Consider the following 17,742-nt stretch of genomic DNA (forward strand, 5'->3'; position numbering starts at 1 on the left):
CTAACGAATACTGTAATTGATCGTCACACTGTTACGTCCCCACGGTTAAAGGGCGAGCATGTTTTCTGTGACGCGGATTCGAGCCCTGACCCAAAAACTACGAATCGAGCTCCCTAACCATCTGGCTTTGCAGGATCCCCGTGGTGGACAGAGTGAAGACAGCCTAGTGTATAACTTTGTATTTAAACAATGATATACAACCAGAAATATAAATCTTACTATAACAGTTCCTACCTTTCTCTTTCACTTCATTTTGAAACGATTTCTTCAACAGAAGAAATTAATCAGTTTATGTATCTTTCAAACAGTGTATTTGTTGAAGAAGTCACAGTACATATCTCTGTGTTCATGAGAAACGACAGTGATAACATTCTGTGTATATCGGGAGTTATATAAATGTAAATTGAAATTTAGTATAACTGTAGAACGCATATATTTAACTTCAAAACGAACCGAAAAGGCATAGAATGGTTAACTTGGGAAGGTAGCAGTACTTTGTACCTTTTGTCTTTCTTTTGTTCGTTTTATAGGTTTTTACGTAATTTTAATATTGTTGTGAAATTAAGGAAGTTGTAGTAGTTTGTTCATTATTTGTGTTTATTGTTCGTTATTTTAGGTTTTTACGTACTTAAATATTGTTGTAAAATTAAGGACGTAGTTGTAGTTTGTTCATTATTTGTGTTTATTGTTCGTTATTTTACTTTTTTACATACTTTTAATATTGTTGTGAAATTAAGGACGTAGTAGTAGTTTGTTCATTATTTGTGTTTATTGTTTGTTTTTTAGGTTTTTACGTATTTTTAATATTTTTGTAAAGTTAGACGCGCAATAGCAGTTCGTTCACTATTTGTGTTTCTTTTATTTGCTTTTTGGCCTGGCATGGCCATGCGTGTTAAGGCGTGCGACTCGTAATCTGAGGGTCGCGGGTTCGCATTCCCTTCGCGCCAAACATGCTCGCCCTTTCAGCCGTGGGAGCGTTATAATGTTACGGTCAATCCCACTATTCGTTGGTAAAGAGTAGCCCAAGAGTTGGCGGTGGGTGGTGATGATGACTAGCTGCCTTCCCTCTAGTCTTACACTGCTAAATTAGGGACGGCTAGCACAGATAGCCCTCAAGTAGCTTTGCGCGAAATTCAAAAAAAAAATTTGCTTTTTAAATTTTAATAGTTTGTACTGTTACGTAATATAATCGATCTCGGACAAGTTTCCGATTTATTATGTTAAGTATCTCGATATCAATTAAAATGAAATCTAAATTTGAACTTAGAAGTTAATTGAATGTCAATATGTATAAAATTTATATTTGCCAACAAGACTGACACATGCAACTTTCTTTCTTACCATAAATATATCTTACTATACAAAAGAAACAATACAGTTTATAATAACCCGTATTATAAATGACTATTTATTTACAGAAATGTTAACAAGTCTCAAAAAAATATTCAGTCTTATATCTGGTCTGGAGCTGAATATTTTATAGACGGTGCAGGTCCACGTCGAGCGAATTAATTTTATGTTGATACAAATATACACTTCATTTGCTAGCTAGTTCCATTTGGTTTGGCCTAACGCTATTTATAAGCTTACTTTTCAGAGAAGGTAGATATCTAATATTATTGTAGTAATACTAACGTACGAAGTTTATTCTCTGAAGTTGAATGTTCAAAAGGTTCGAAATTTATAAACGTTCCTGGTCAAATTCTGTAGCCTTCTGATAGATTTCGAGGGTTGTAGGATACTGAACGTAGCGAACAAACAATATTCTATTGTTCTTCTTGACAAGAAACTCACTTGAAATGAAACTTTATCTTAGAACGGCTGATGTAGGTATTAATACTTTTATTATTAAAGAAGATATCAACGTTTCGACCTTCATAAGCAACCTGAAGGTGGTTTAGGAAGGTCGAAACGTTACTCTCTGCTCTAATAATAAAAGTGTTAATACCCATGCCAGCTGTTCTGAGATGCAGTATATTCTACTGACGAGTTGAGTTATAGACATTTTAAGAGACATTCTCGATAGTTTAGTGGACAGTAATACTGGTAGTCATACATTGTTGATTCTTACATACAAGAATCTTACACAAATTTAGAGATGGAACTTCCGCAATACACATTTCTATGTATATACACACACACACACACACACACACATATATATATATATATAGTTAAATGAAACTAACATTAAAATAATTAGAGCATTGTAAATCTGTTACAATACCTTTGTGTTTCTTTGGCTCGTTTTTATTTTTAGGGTTTTACGTACCTTTAATATTGGAGTAAAATCGGGACGTAATAGCACTTTGCATCCTTTTATTGGTTCATGTTTTTATTTTTACGTATTTTTAATATTGTGTTAAAATTGAAGACGTAGTAGCAGTTTACACCCTTTGTGTTTTTTGGGTTCATGTTTTTAGAGTGTTTTTTACATTCTTTCAATAAACATTATTAACTACAGAGTGTTCGTTTCTTTGAAACACGTTAATTGTTTCATTAATAATAGGCTGTGGCATGGCCGGGTGGTTAAGGCACTCGACTCGTAATTCGAGGGCCGCGGGTTGGAAACCCCCTCACACCAAACATGCTCGCTCTTTCAGCCGTTATAATGTAACGGTCAATCCCACTATTCGTTGGTAAAAGAGTAGCCTAAGTGTTGGCGGTGGGTGGTGATGACTAGCTGCTTTCCCTCTAGTCTTACACCGCTAAATTAGGGACGGCTAGCGCAGATAGCCCTCGTGTAGCTTTGTGCGAAATTCAATAAATACACCAACAATACAGTACTTATTCTCAGTAAAACGTGCCTATATCTAATGTTTTACTTTCTGCAATGTTAAATATGAAGATGTCGCTAGAACCTCATTACAGAAGAATATCCGGAGTAACAAGAAAAATCTTCTTCCAGCGACACACAGGTAATTTATGTGCAGGTTCTGTGTGCAACACTGTCATTATGAAGTTAGCAACGCTTGTAATTGACCGAGTTGTTATGAACAATTGAAGTTGATAAACAATAATAGCCAAAACTGAAGTTTAATTTCTCTTAACGTTTTAGCTGGCAGTTAATTTGGAATTATGAAGCAAAGAGATCGTAGAAGTTATAACCATCAACGTAATCCGAACTTGTACATTTTAAAAATTCATAAAAGTTATTCGTTGACTTTTCTATGTAAATCATTAAAGTATTTTATTATTCATAAGATGTTTGCAAAAAACGTACAATGAATACTCTTGAATGCTTAGAAATTTATTAATCATTAGTTTCAAATAAAAAACTTAAAACTGAACTTTTCTGAAAAATGAAAAATTTCGTAACGTATGGCTATCAAGTGAAATTGAGTCATATAATCTAATTTATATTTTCTTCGTTCATTTTGTGGTCAATTGTATGACTTAATAATTTCTAACACAATAGTAAATAAACACGTTCAGACTAACAAAAAAATGTCTCTGTGTTTTGAACGAACGTTTCCTGTGTCGAAATGGCCCGGCATGGCCAGGTGGTTAAGGCACTTGATTCGTAATCCGAGGATCGCGGGTTCAAAACCCAGTCACACCAAACATGCTCGCCCTTTGAGTCGTGGAGGCGTTATGATGTGATGGTAAATCCCACTATTCGTTGGTAAAAGAGTAGCCGGTGGGTGGTGATGACTAGCTGTCTTCCCTCTAGTTTTACTCAGTTAAACTAGGGACGACTAGCGCAGATAGCCCTAGAATAGAAAAGTATTCAACAATTATAAGTCTTACAAATATACTAACTAAATTCAGTGATATTCTCGGGTGGTTCTTCATAGACCTTCATTTTAAACAGTCCTGTTAACTCAAATTAGGCTTAAAACCAAACTATATTTTCATGTTGAGGGCTTGTTTTTCTCAATATTGAATATGGTCATTCTCTCTTAGTCGGTTCAAACTTTCGGCAGCTTGATATTTTATTTAAGGCTGCGCTATTTATGAAGTTATGCACTAAATACATTTAATTCACATATATGCGTAATATTTTGTTGAACGTACATAATGTATAACATAACATCATGTTGAAGTGAAATGGATCTTCGGTTTTCAACTTTTGGAAAAACTCATTTATATTACACGAAGAATGGATAGTTTGTTCTTCGTACTATTCCACTCAAATATTTGTTTTGTTACTGAGTCCTGAAACTTTAATAAAGCCGAAAATTTTAAGAAATCGTAAACAGTCAAATACGATAGATTTTAATAAACAATGACGTGCCTAGTTTTTACCTCTAAATACCAAACTGGCGAAATAGATATTTTTAAAAATTTTTATATGTTAATTTCTTCTAGCAAGCACATGTTTAAAATAAGCAATATAAGTGTCAAAGCTTACGTAAAAATATGTTGCAGACACAATATGACTTATTCGAATAAAGTCCCGCTAAAAACCGTGTTTCGATACCCGTGGTGGGCAGTGCACAGACAGCCCATTGTGTAGCTTTGTGTTTAACTCAAAACAACAACAATTCATTCGAATAAAGTAAGTTAACGGTGAACGTTATTTATAAATTACATCAAGACAAAATTTATTCGCTTTTAGATATAAAATTCAAAATGTAAAATTAATATCTCAATATTCAATTAGATAAATGACAAGGAGAACTTACTGTTGACAAGTTTTCTTTGCTAGAAAACAAATAAATAAAACAGTCCGACATGACCAGATGGTTAGGGCGCTCCACTCATAATCTGAGGGCCGCTGGTTCGAATCCCCGTTACACCAAACATGGGCGTCCTTTCAGCCGTAGAGACGTTATAATGTAACTATCAATCCCATTTGTTGTTAGTAAAAGAGTAGCCCAAGTGTTGGCGGTGGGTGGTAATGACTAGCTGCCTTCCCTCTAGTCTTACACTGCTTAATTAGCGACGACTAGCGCAGATAGCCATCGTGTAGCTATGCGAGAAAATTCAAAACAAACAGAAAAACGAGAACATATTGTATCCATCAGAAGTGTTCTAGGAACTAATGTATTGAAATCTGTACTTCATTTAAATTTATGAGAAATTTCCAAACAATTATTAATTTCACCAAAATTTATTAAAGCTTCAAAAATATTGATGTTTCTAAAAACCGCAGATGCTCAAAGAAAAAATAATAATCACATTAAGGACAGAAACTTTGCATTTTCTCAACTTTGAAACAACCTGTATCGTTGTAGATATATCACAGATGTGTGGTTGGAACAGCAAAAGAACATATATGGTACAAGATGTCAGGCGTGATATTTGTTTTGAAGCCAAGTATGAAATATTCTTTGAAACTGTAAGACAATGTAATTGCTTTTACCAATAGTCCAGATGTATTATTTAACCTTAAGGAACGCGTTTTCTTTTATAAAACAACATATGTATTAATTGTTGAAACAAACAACATAACCACTATTCTGTAGCACCTGTGGTATTGGCTGAGTTGTTCCTTAGTTACTCCAGAAGATATGACACATATGATACCAGTTACAGAAAAACGTTGTATCCCTGTAGCTCAAGGTTAGACTTTATTCTTTCTGCTGTATTACAGACCATCTATATATATCCTCAATAATTCTGTCAACAAAATATTAAAATGACTTTTTTGATATAAAACAGAAAGTCTGCTGAAATATATGTTGAATAAGATGTTGTTTTTGTTTAATGGATAAGTATAGAATGTCTTTTATAGATGCTGATGTAGAAGATGGGTGTAAGGTAACTCCAAACCTTTTTAACCTTAGTTTTTCCCACACGATTGGTTTGGCTTGTTTTGAATTTCTGCGTTAGCCGTTTCTAATTTAGTAGTGTAAGACTAGAGGGAAGGCAGCTAGTCATCACCACCAACCCCAAACTCTTGGGATGCTCTTTTACCAGCGAACAGTGGGATTGACCGTAACATTATAACGCCCCTACGACGGAAAGGACGAACATGTTTGGTGTGATGGGGATTCGAACCCGCGACCCTCGGATTACCAGACGAGTGCCTTAACCACCTGGCCTTGCCAGGCCTTTCCCATACGAGATTATCAGTACCATTTAAAGATTATAAAAAATCGAAGAAAATGCATATATGTATGAAAAACAATGATTTTAAATTGAATTTATCCTATATTGGTATGTCTGTTGATCTCAGTGTAAAAGTATAAAAGTATCTTACTTTATTTATGTTTCCTCGAAGATTTTGCACACGAAACAAATTAAATTGTTTTCAGAGTTCTTAAAGTTGAATTCATTTTAATTTTATTATGTTTAAACAGTTACCTTCAGTTAACGCTTTCCTATTGATGTTCTTAGAGTCTGTCTTTAATGATTTCCGTTGACTCAACATAAAAGTTGACCAAAGTTCACAATAAAATTCCAGTTAAACTTTCGCGTAAAGCTTTTACTAAAATGTATTGGTCCAGGCGTGTCCCAACACAAAGGCGAAATGTCTTTCGGCACGCATCCACGAGATATTTACACGCCAAGTGCTTGTACTTGACCACTCAGGCTTGTCTTTGAAAAGTCCTCCTCAGGTGCCGTGACGCAAACAAACTTATCTTGCGTGACACAAACTACGACTTAACTTTCACCGTTTCGCCTTATTTCAAGAAGAAATGATGAAGTATTGGTTCTATGCCCCATACTTTTGTCATAACTTACTAATAATAAAATCATATTTGACGTTTACGACCGCCTATGCACTAACTTGATATGAACTACCTTAAAGATATGGTTCATATTATTTCACCCTGAAATTTGGGCTTTCCAACTGAACAACTAGGAATTATGACGGTCATTGTTATTTCACTTTCGCAAGCTAATAAGTTTCTCTTAAAATTTGTATTTGTTTATTTGTTATGTTTTTGAATTTTACGTAAAACCACATGAAGGCTATCTGCGCTAGTCATCCCTAATTTAGCAGTGTAAGACTAGAGGGAAGGCAACAAGTCATCACCACCCACAGCCAACTCTTGGGCTACTCTTTTACTAACGAATAGTGGCATTGACCGTCAGCTGAAAGGACGAGCATGTTTGATGTTTTGGGGATTCAAACCCGCGACCCTCGAGTAACGATTCGAGTGCCTTAGCCACCTGGCCATGCCGGGCCTTACAAAATATGAATTAATAATCAAGACTTGCTTACAAAATTAAGATAAAACTTATTCTTTATCTCTTACAGTCGACAGTTCTATTATTTTTACGATAAATCATTTTATATTAAAATATATTTATGCTACTTGTATCTCAAAATAAGTTGAAATTTCACACCAAAAAACTGAACTTTGTGAATATATCTGTCTTATTTTACATGTTTTATTTGCGCAAAACACGACGTTAACCCTTTAGTGTAAACTATTAACTGGTGTTAGTAAGCTTTCGTGGGTTTCTGACGAAAAAAATATCACGATGTTACGCTTAACATAGAAAGAAATGGTAGAGCCATGTATTTTCAATTTATATTTTTATTTGTTCAATATGATCCCAACGGATACAAGATGGTGTTATGATTTACATCTATTTTTATGTTCAACACAATCCTTATCGGCACAAAATAATGTCACATTCCGGCAGCTTCAAATATCTTGTATTTATTGCTAGTTCACGATGTATTAATCACACAAGCACATTAAAGAGAATTAATCTTTTTCTTAACTTCTATACTTATGGTTTATTGGTTTCATATAACGGAAACTAGTCTTAAGAGAATGTTTTCGATTTCTCTTCAATAAGTTAAGTGACATTTTTTTTTGTTTCCTTCCTCTTATATCTTCATAAAATATTTTAGTTCTGTTCTTTTCTTCCACCTCATATTTTCTCCGATTCACGTGCACGTCGGATGATCAATCCGTATTTTCAAACCTAGTGTTTCATGTTTACTAAAAAAAACACCCACAAAAAACATCGTTAATTGAGTTTGTTAAAGAATAGAGCTCGAGTGAGGTAAAACGTGCATTAGTAGTTTATACAAATGGATTACAAATATAAATGTAATTCCCTCAATATAAATGTGTATTTAAGTTACAGTATTAGTTTGATGAGATAATAACTCTAACAGAACAGATGTAATGGTATTTCATCACAAATTGTGCTTACGAAAGCACAAATATATTCTCATATTTTTTATGATTTTTGTTTAATAATTCACACATTAGTTTTGCTCATGCGTCGTGTTCGTAGGTGAGTTTTTTGCGCTCTATATTACATAAAGAAATTTACTGATAAGGTCTTAAGTAGTTTCTAACATTTTATATATTAAATGTAACACTTTACTGTAACTGCACTATTAGGTACTTAAGTAAGGAAACATATTATGCTAATATAATAGTAAGTTGGGAAACAATGATATATAAGCATGTAGAAGTGATTTATGTTTGGTGAAACATACTACATGTTTCCCCCAAAATAAGACGTTTTAGGTGTAACGTTACCGTGTGAGTAGTAATTACATATATAGGAAAAACATCACCTAATACATTTGTAATGTTAATATATGTATAATGATATCGACCTTTGTAAGCCCTACAGACACTGGAACCTACAATATTTTTGACTATATCATTTACTGATGTTGTTGTTGTTTTGAATTAAGCACAAAGCAACACAATGGGCTATCTGTGCTCTGCCTACCACGGGTATCAAAACCCGGTTTTTAGCGTTGTAAGTCCACAGACATACCGCTGAGCCACTTGGGGGCATATGTTACTGACTTATTCAAGGTTTAATTTTGGAGCGTATACCAAACTGGGTGGGCCACATTTTGTGTCTACTTAGTGCACGGTTGAAACTGAAGAGCTCACCTAAATGTTGGTACAATCAACAAGCACTTTCACTAAAAGTAGGACCCGTCTGTTCTTAGTCAAAGTAACTTACGTAATATATATATTTACTTTTCAACTATATTCAACATTAAGCTTACTTTATTATATATTATAAATTTTGCTTCATAAAATATAGGAGTTGGGAAAGTTGCAACACATTTTACCACTTAGCTAAATGTGTGATTTTATTTTTGTCTATCGAAACTGCACAAAAGTGTAAGTTATGCTTTTGCGTGATTTTATTACATAGTTTATCGAATGTAGCCAAGGTTAAACTATTTTCTTCACGTCTAACGTCAATTTTTCACAATTTTATTGGTCACTTGTTTCCGATATACGTTTGCCTACGTTGAAACGTTTATAATTTTGGTTAACCTTTGAAAAAAATCATAAAAATGCGTAATGTATTAAAGTATCAGTTTGTTTTTGGAATTTCGCACAAAGCTACTCGAGGGCTATCTGTGCTAGCCGTCCCTAATTTAGCAGTGTAAGACTAGAGGGAAGGCAGCTAGTCATCACCACCCACCGCCAACTCTTGGGCTACTCTTTTACCAACGAATAGTGGGATTGACCGTCACATTATACACCCCCACAGCTAGGAGGGCGAGCATGTTTAGCGCGACGCGGGCGCGAACCCGCGACCCTCGGATTACGAGTCGCACGCCTTACGCGCTTGGCCATGCTAAAGTATCAGACGAAAGTAATTGTATCTTACAAATACGTTTAAAAATACAACTTTCTTGTTATTCAGTTCTTATTATTGTATTCTAAACGGACTTCTGCATCTCAGAGTGTGTAAGAACAATGATAAACATTTCAAACGTGATCGGTTCATAGAGTATCGAATTTTTGTGTTTAATTGATTTAACGCATCGATATGATTTCCAAACATCTTCAATATAAGTATATGCACACACTTTTCTTTTGACCTTTCGTCTTTCATATCCCACTTTTATAACTTGTTTGTTTATTTGTTTTGAATTTTTGCCCAAAGCTACACGAGGGCTATATGTGATAGCCGTCTCTAATTTTGCAGTGTAAAACTAGAGGGAAGGCAGCTAGTCATCACCACTTACCAACGAATAGTGGGATTTACCGTCACATAATAACGCCACCACGGATGAAAAGACGAGCATGATTGGTGTGACGGGAATTCGAGCCCGCGACCCTCAGATTACGAGTTGAATGCCGGTCTCTTTTATAACTTATAACATCCACTGGTCTAATCTGTTAATAACCTATAATACCCATGATCTAATCTGTTTATAATCTATAATGATCATTGATCTAATCTGTTTATGAGATGAGTAAAGGATTAAAGATCTTCTGTTCACTCATAAATCAAGGTTTGTTAACCAACGCAAATTATTAGCAACTTCAATATGACGCACACAAACCGCATATTTAAATAAAAGTCTCGATGTGAAAGATAATTCTTTTACTTTTATATTAATTAAAAACAAATAAAATATTTTCAGTTTAATTCTTCACATCCAGTTCATAAGAAACACAATCATTCTGTACATGTGTTGACCTACTTTCAACCGACTCATTGCATCTTATCCTTTGAGTCTGCGACATTCATATAGGTTGTATATCGTTTGCTTTGTTATTAACTGTAAAACTATCCGATATGTTAACTGAGCAGCTTACAGCACAAGTATTTAAAACCCGATCTTTAACGTTGTTAATCTTAAAACTTACCGCTAAGCTACTGGAAGCTGTAGACTGGAATACGAAAAGAAAGTGTTAATGTATACATAAATCACGAAAACATCATTTCCTTAAAATAAGGTATATTTGCCAGAATGACCATTCCTTTTTACAGTAATATCCTGACCAGAAGGTGTAAGGTAGAGAAATTAATATTAACTAGGGTTATATTTAATTGTAGCAAGGTATAACGTGTCGATCTAAACTCAAAATTTGGTTTTTTATACTTTAGCAAAAAGAAAACAAAATAAATTATGTGTTTAGTATCAAACTGTATGGAGAAATTTAATATTTTATCTTAACTGTAAAAACACTAACATAAATAAATGAAATATAAATTAATCTAACAGTAGGTAGGACAATCAATTTTCACATGAACTCTACGAAGAAAAAATAAATTTGATCATTATTTTGTTTTTAAATTTGGGAACTCTTCAACAATGACGTAAGGTGACAGCACTGATGTTTCACAACAACTCTGAAAACAGTGAAACAGATCTTTATTGCATACCTTGACCACATCACAGTGACTAATTCTTGGTGTTGACAAGTACTATTACTACCAATGCAAGATTTAGTTCGCAATATGGTGTTACCACTGGAAACTTTTCCTAATGAGTTTCCATACAACTATATTTTCATTATGTTCTATACCACTGACAAGAATTCCTCCATTCTGTTTTATGCTGTTTATAGCATTTTAGCCTTATTGTGCAATGATATATACTGAGTTAAAGATATCCACCACTGTTTAGCAAAAAGTTGGGCCACACAACTCTTTATTTCAGAAGTTGTTAGAAGTCCACTCTTATAGCCACTCTGCTCTTAACTGGGTGACCATTTGCTCAGATGATGACAGTTTGTTAGAATTCTTAGCCATACCACTTTCATAAAAGCTTTAATTTTCATTCTATAAGAAACAACATTTTCACACCATATCAGGCACCGAGTTTTGAATACGTGGCCAATTTGGAGGTAAACTCGCCTGTATCTCCAAAGTTATTTCATTGAACACGTTAATATTAGTAATGTCTCATCTGGGTTGGCCTTTGAAAAATCCTCTTCAAGACAACCTTTCGTAATAACCGAAGTATAAGATAATCTGAGAAAAGCTGCTATTCTGTATAAACTACACTATGTAACACAAATTTTGTTCCTGGATAGTATGTGTTATTTCTTAATTGCTTGTGTTGTGAAAGTAGAGAAAATAGCCATTATTCCCTTCAAACCTTCCTTCTGTGACCTCGATAATGAAAGTTAGAAATTAATCTATCTATGCGTAAAAACGGGCAAATTTGCACATTTACATTTACATAAGGTCTGAATAAAACAACATATAAATCAAGATTTACATATATTTATACAAAAGTTATACAAAAACGAACAAAAATGTTTAGAAGTGAGTAGTTTTTTCGTATCACGTTTCACGTATCAGCCCACAAATATTGTATCGGCATTCGACTTTGTAAGACCAAGATCTCTGATCAAGTCATTGAGGTCTCTCACGTTGTTTTAGTATGAGTTACTCTCACCAGCTGCACCTCTGAAATTGTAATCTGGATCTTTAACGTCTACCTTCTCTTCTGAGGATGGCTGCTTTCTCTCTGGCGGAGTGAATACAGGGAGCTCAGAGCAGTGTGGCACTGAGGCAATGGACGATGGAAAGTCCGGATACATGATAGTAGATGCATTCTTGTTAGTCCGACGTTTGGAAGGGTCCACCATGCAGAAGTAGCTATTGTTTGAGAGGTCAATGGGTTCACGCCAAATTCTTGGAATAGCGAACTTCATGGCTCTCTTTTCCCCTCTGTACCATCCTGCAAAAGAGCAAAATAAAATTGTTATTATGAAGAATAAATTTATTTCGTCCACAACTAATGTGTAAGAGGTTCATGTAAAATATTTTATATGTGATATTTTTTTTTCTATACTACTGGAAATTAAAAAATAAATTAAAAGATATTTAAAATTTTAAAGGTCTAAAATTTGTATGATAAAATCTTATTATTCAAGCGAGCAAAAATTGTCCGTCTTACCTTTTACAGTTTTTTGCAGTGTTCGCAGGTAAAATGAGGTGCCCAGGGTTTATCTTGATCCCCAACAGACATACCGAAATACGCCTTGTAGGCTTCACACATTTTAGCAGATGCTGTCACACCGTACATTTTCGCTTTTATCTTGATAAATTGGCCACATAAGAAGCATAAAGCGTCTGGAGAATGCTTGTAGCTTCTTGATGCCATCTGGTAAAATCAGATAGGTCTATGTGTTCACTTAGACAGCTGGAAGTAAACTGAAGTGGTGAGCCCCTGTATATATATATTACTATGGAAAGTTCTAGAAAATTCTAAAAGATTCTTGAAAATTCTCGTAAGTTCTACAATATTCTAGAAAATTTTTGTAAGTTTGAGGAAATACTCTATCAGCTACTCAGTACTGAATCTACTTGGAATGTTTTGGAAAATGGGTAAATTTGAAATTTTCATTATCCAGGTCACAAAAACAAAGTTTGAAGAGAAAACCAGGTTGTTTTTATTTATTTTAGGTATAAGTAATTGGAAAATAACACTTTCTGTCCAGGAACAAGGAAAAATAAACATTTTGTTACATAGTGCTATTTGAGTAAGAGAAATGTAAAGGGCGCACACTATCAGGAATAGTTCTTAGATTGAAAGCTTAAGTTTTTTTAGGGTTTCTATTTTGAATTAGACAGACCCACATTTTATGTGTTAAAATAGATTAACACGCTTGTATAGCACTCATGAATACTCACAAATATATACATATATATATATATTCATGTAATTGGCTTCTTTTAAACGTAAATAAAAGATGGTCTAGACATACATAATCGAGAAGTAATTAATCGATAATGGTGTCTGATACGTGTTTCTATTTTTATAGTAACTTTCTCGTTCACACTTAACGGATAAGTAACAATATTACAAAGATAATAGTAACTTTCTCATTCACACTTAACGGATAAGTAACAATATTACAAAGATAATAGCAACTTTCCCGTTCACACTTAACGGATAAATAACAATATTACAAATATAATAGTAACTTTCTCGTTCACACTTAACGGATAAATAACAATATTACAAAGATAAACAGTTGCTTTCTCGTTCACACTTAACGGATAAGTAACAATATTACAAAGATAATAGTAACTTTCTCGTTCACACTTAACGGATAAGTAACAATATTACAAAGATAATAGTGACTTTCTCGTTCACACTTAACGGATAAGTAACAATATTACAAAGATAATAGTAACTTTCTCGTTCACACTTAACGGATAAGTAACAATATTACAAAGATAATAGTAACTTTCTCATTCACACTTAACGGATAAGTAACAATATTACAAAGATAATAGTGGCTTTCACCTTCACACTTAACGGATAAGTAACAATATTACAAAGATAATAGTGACTTTCTCGTTCACACTTAACGGATAAGTAACAATATTACAAAGATAATAGTAACTTTCTCGTTCACACTTAACGGATAAGTAACAATATTACAAATATAATAGTAATTTTCTCGTTCACACTTAACGGATAAGTAACAATATTACAAAGATAATAGTGACTTTCTCGTTCACACTTAACGGATAAGTAACAATATTACAAATATAATAGTAACTTTCTCGTTCACACTTAACGGATAAGTAACAATATTACAAAGATAATAGTAACTTTCTCGTTCACACTTAACGGATAAGTAACAATATTACAAAGATAATAGTAACTTTCTCGTTCACACTTAACGGATAAGTAACAATATTACAAAGATAATAGTAATTTCTCGTTCACACTTAACGGATAAGTAACAATATTACAAAGATAATAGTAACTTTCTCGTTCACACTTAACGGATAAGTAACAATATTACAAAGATAATAGTAACTTTCTCGTTCACACTTAACGGATAAGTAACAATATTACAAAGTTAATAGTAACTTTCTCGTTCACACTTAACGGATAAGTAACAATATTACAAAGATAATAGTAACTTTCTCGTTCACACTTAACGGATAAATAACAATATTACAAATATAATAGTAACTTTCTCGTTCACACTTAACGGATAAGTAACAATATTACAAAGATAAACAGTTGCTTTCTCGTTCATACTTAACGGATAAGTAACAATATTACAAAGATAATAGTGACTTTCTCGTTCACACTTAACGGATAAGTAACAATATTACAAAGATAATAGTAACTTTCTCGTTCACACTTAACGGATAAGTAACAATATTACAAAGATAAACAGTTGCTTTCTCGTTCACACTTAACGGATAAGTAACAATATTACAAAGATAATAGTGACTTTCTCGTTCACACTTAACGGATAAGTAACAATATTACAAAGATAATAGTAACTTTCTCGTTCACACTTAACGGATAAGTAACAATATTACAAAGATAATAGTAACTTTCTCGTTCACACTTAACGGATAAGTAACAATATTACAAAGATAATAGTAACTTTCTCGTTCACACTTAACGGATAAGTAACAATATTACAAAGATAAGAGTGACTTTCTCGTTCACACTTAACGGATAAGTAACAATATTACAAAGATAATAGTGACTTTCTCGTTCACACTTAACGGATAAGTAACAATATTACAAAGATAAACAGTTGCTTTTTCGTTCACACTTAACGGATAAGTAACAATATTACAAGATAATAGTGACTTTCTCGTTCACACTTAACGGATAAGTAACAATATTACAAAGATAATAGTGACTTTCTCGTTCACACTTAACGGATAAGTAACAATATTACAAAGATAATAGTAACTTTCTCGTTCACACTTAACGGATAAGTAACAATATTACAAAGATAATAGTAACTTTCTCGTTCACACTTAACGGATAAGTAACAATATTACAAAGATAATAGTGACTTTCTCGTTCACACTTAACGGATAAGTAACAATATTACAAAGATAATAGTAACTTTCTCGTTCACACTTAACGGATAAGCTCCCAAGTTAAACTGTTCCTTCCTCTATACACGTTATTGTTGAGAGGTGCCAATCCGGTCTCAAGTTCTAGGACTATAACAAACAATAGTAACTCATGTTACAAATCACATTAAAAAGAATATAAAACCAGAAAAATGGTGAACAATTTTTCTCTTCTCAAGAAGACGCATTTTAAACATTTTAGACGAACTTCTAAAATATGTTTACGATTATATATTCACTGTGGGCGATTAAATGAAAGTGTTAGTGTTTTCACAAAGACTCCACAACTCAAATCTCTCGTTAGTTACACAGAGCAACTTAGCAAAACAACCGCAAACAGGAAGGCAACACAACGGAAGCGCGTGCAAATCAAGTTACGAGACAGGATGTTCGAAGCTGACAGAAAATCTCCTTCCAGACCTGGTTACAACACATAAGTATGGAGAGAATGGTTTCCTCAACATTAAAATAATGTAATAACAACGGAGGCCATATTTTCGTAATATTTTGTTTTCTGTGTCTTCTTGAACAGCCCCTGAGTGGCTCAGCGGTATGTCCGCAGACTTACAACGCTAAAATCCGGGTTTCGATACCCGTGGTGGGCAAAGCACAGATAGCCCATTGTGTGGCTTTGGGCTTAATTCAAAACAACGACAACTTCTTGAGCTTGAGTCTCTGTGTTCGTTTTGTATTTTAAATGTTACTTTGAACCTTGTTTTCCACTTATTTATTTTGCATTTTATAACTTTTCACTTTACTAATTGTTATATTTCATCCCAATGTATAGTTATTCATTTTTATATTAAATGTAGAATAGTGGTATCATGTCTAAAAATAGGAACGTCAGTCGCTGATACTTTATAAGTCGTTAACAACGCTAGCATATTGTGACGCTGAGTATACTGGGGACAATGCTAGCATATTGTGACGCTGAGTATACTGGGGGTTCAACTTATTAAAACAAAACAAGGCCCGGCATCGCCAAGTGTGTTAAGGCGTTCGACTCGTAATCCGAGGGGCGCGGGTTCGAATCCCGATCGCACCAAAATGCTCGCCCTTTCAGCCGTGGGGGCATTATAATGTGACGTTCGATCCCACTATTCGTTAGTAAAATAGTAGCCCAAGAGTTGGCGGTGGGTGGTGACGACTAGCTTCATTCCCTCTAGTTTTACACTGCTAAATTAGGGAAGGCTAGCGCAGTAGCACTCGACTAGCTTTGCACAAAATTCGAAACAAACAAATATATTAGAAAAACACAAAAAAACTTTCATTTTTAAATATATTGTATTTTTTTATGCAGAAAAGAACTGTTTATATTTTGATTGCTATACAAATTATCAGCCTTTTTGTTTTGTTTTTAATTACAATATTTTGCGAATCGTAACTATAACTCTTGGTGCCATAGTTGTAATGATCAACTATTTTATTTCAAGTAGGTTATTACGCACAAACTCTAAGGACTTGTTCAGTTATCTCAATGCCTTAAACGTAATCGGTTGACATTTATTACACGTGTATTAAATTTCAAATTCCAATCAATATTAATAATTTTTGGAAGGTTGTTGTTCTTTATAGAATTTTTGGCAAAGCTTTCAGAGCTTTAACTGCGCCAGCTGACCCTAATTTTTCGGTGATAAGTTAAAGTGGAGACAGATAGTGAACACCACCCACCGAAAACGTAGACTACTCTGAACAAATAACGGGATGTGAACACGCCATTCTTGGCCCCACAGTGGTTCAGCGGTGTGTCTGCGGACGTAGAACGTGAGAAACCGGGTTTTCTATAATCGTGGAGGGTAGAGCACAGATATATCTTTGTGTTTTTTACTTAACACAAACAAACGCCACCGTTATAACGCACCTACGGCCCTAAACTTCGGATCGCGAATTTGTCTCAACGGTAACTGGGAACGAAACGCTGAACCTAGCATTACAGTCCAACACACTAACCAGTGAGTTGCACCGGCCCCGATTATATCAAGAGAAACTGGTTTCTTTCTCCGCACCAGTACAAACCTTTGTCACTGAATGAAAATAAGCGAAAGTCGTCCATAATAAGATGGACATTGTTGATTAACATTTCTATGTTTATTATCTGTGATTATATATCTCATTATTAATTTTCTCTCAGTGTACAACAGAAATGGTTTGGTATATTACATTCAATTCTTTTGTATAATACACTAAATACGGTAAAGTGAAGGTCGTAAGGGAATAGAAAAGTCAACTTCTTTATATTACGTAAGCTAA

At 33.9% G+C, this 17,742-nt stretch overlaps 2 long non-coding RNA genes across 2 annotated transcripts in view; one reads left to right on the forward strand and one right to left on the reverse strand.

The window, feature by feature from the left end:
* LOC143229694 (uncharacterized) overlaps nucleotides 1–17,742 on the forward strand; it is a 108,832-nt gene that overhangs the window by 13,206 nt on the left and 77,884 nt on the right. The gene's annotated exons all lie outside the window — the stretch shown is intronic.
* LOC143229690 (uncharacterized) lies at nucleotides 11,847–15,955 on the reverse strand. Its single transcript, XR_013016000.1, has 2 exons — nucleotides 12,542–15,955; nucleotides 11,847–12,322 (listed from the first exon to the last, which is right to left on the reverse strand). It is a non-coding gene; the product is annotated as an uncharacterized LOC143229690 (long non-coding RNA).

The sequence above is a fragment of the Tachypleus tridentatus genome, chromosome 1 (genome assembly GCF_004210375.1).
Source record: "Tachypleus tridentatus isolate NWPU-2018 chromosome 1, ASM421037v1, whole genome shotgun sequence".
NCBI classification, from domain to species: domain Eukaryota; kingdom Metazoa; phylum Arthropoda; class Merostomata; order Xiphosura; family Limulidae; genus Tachypleus; species Tachypleus tridentatus.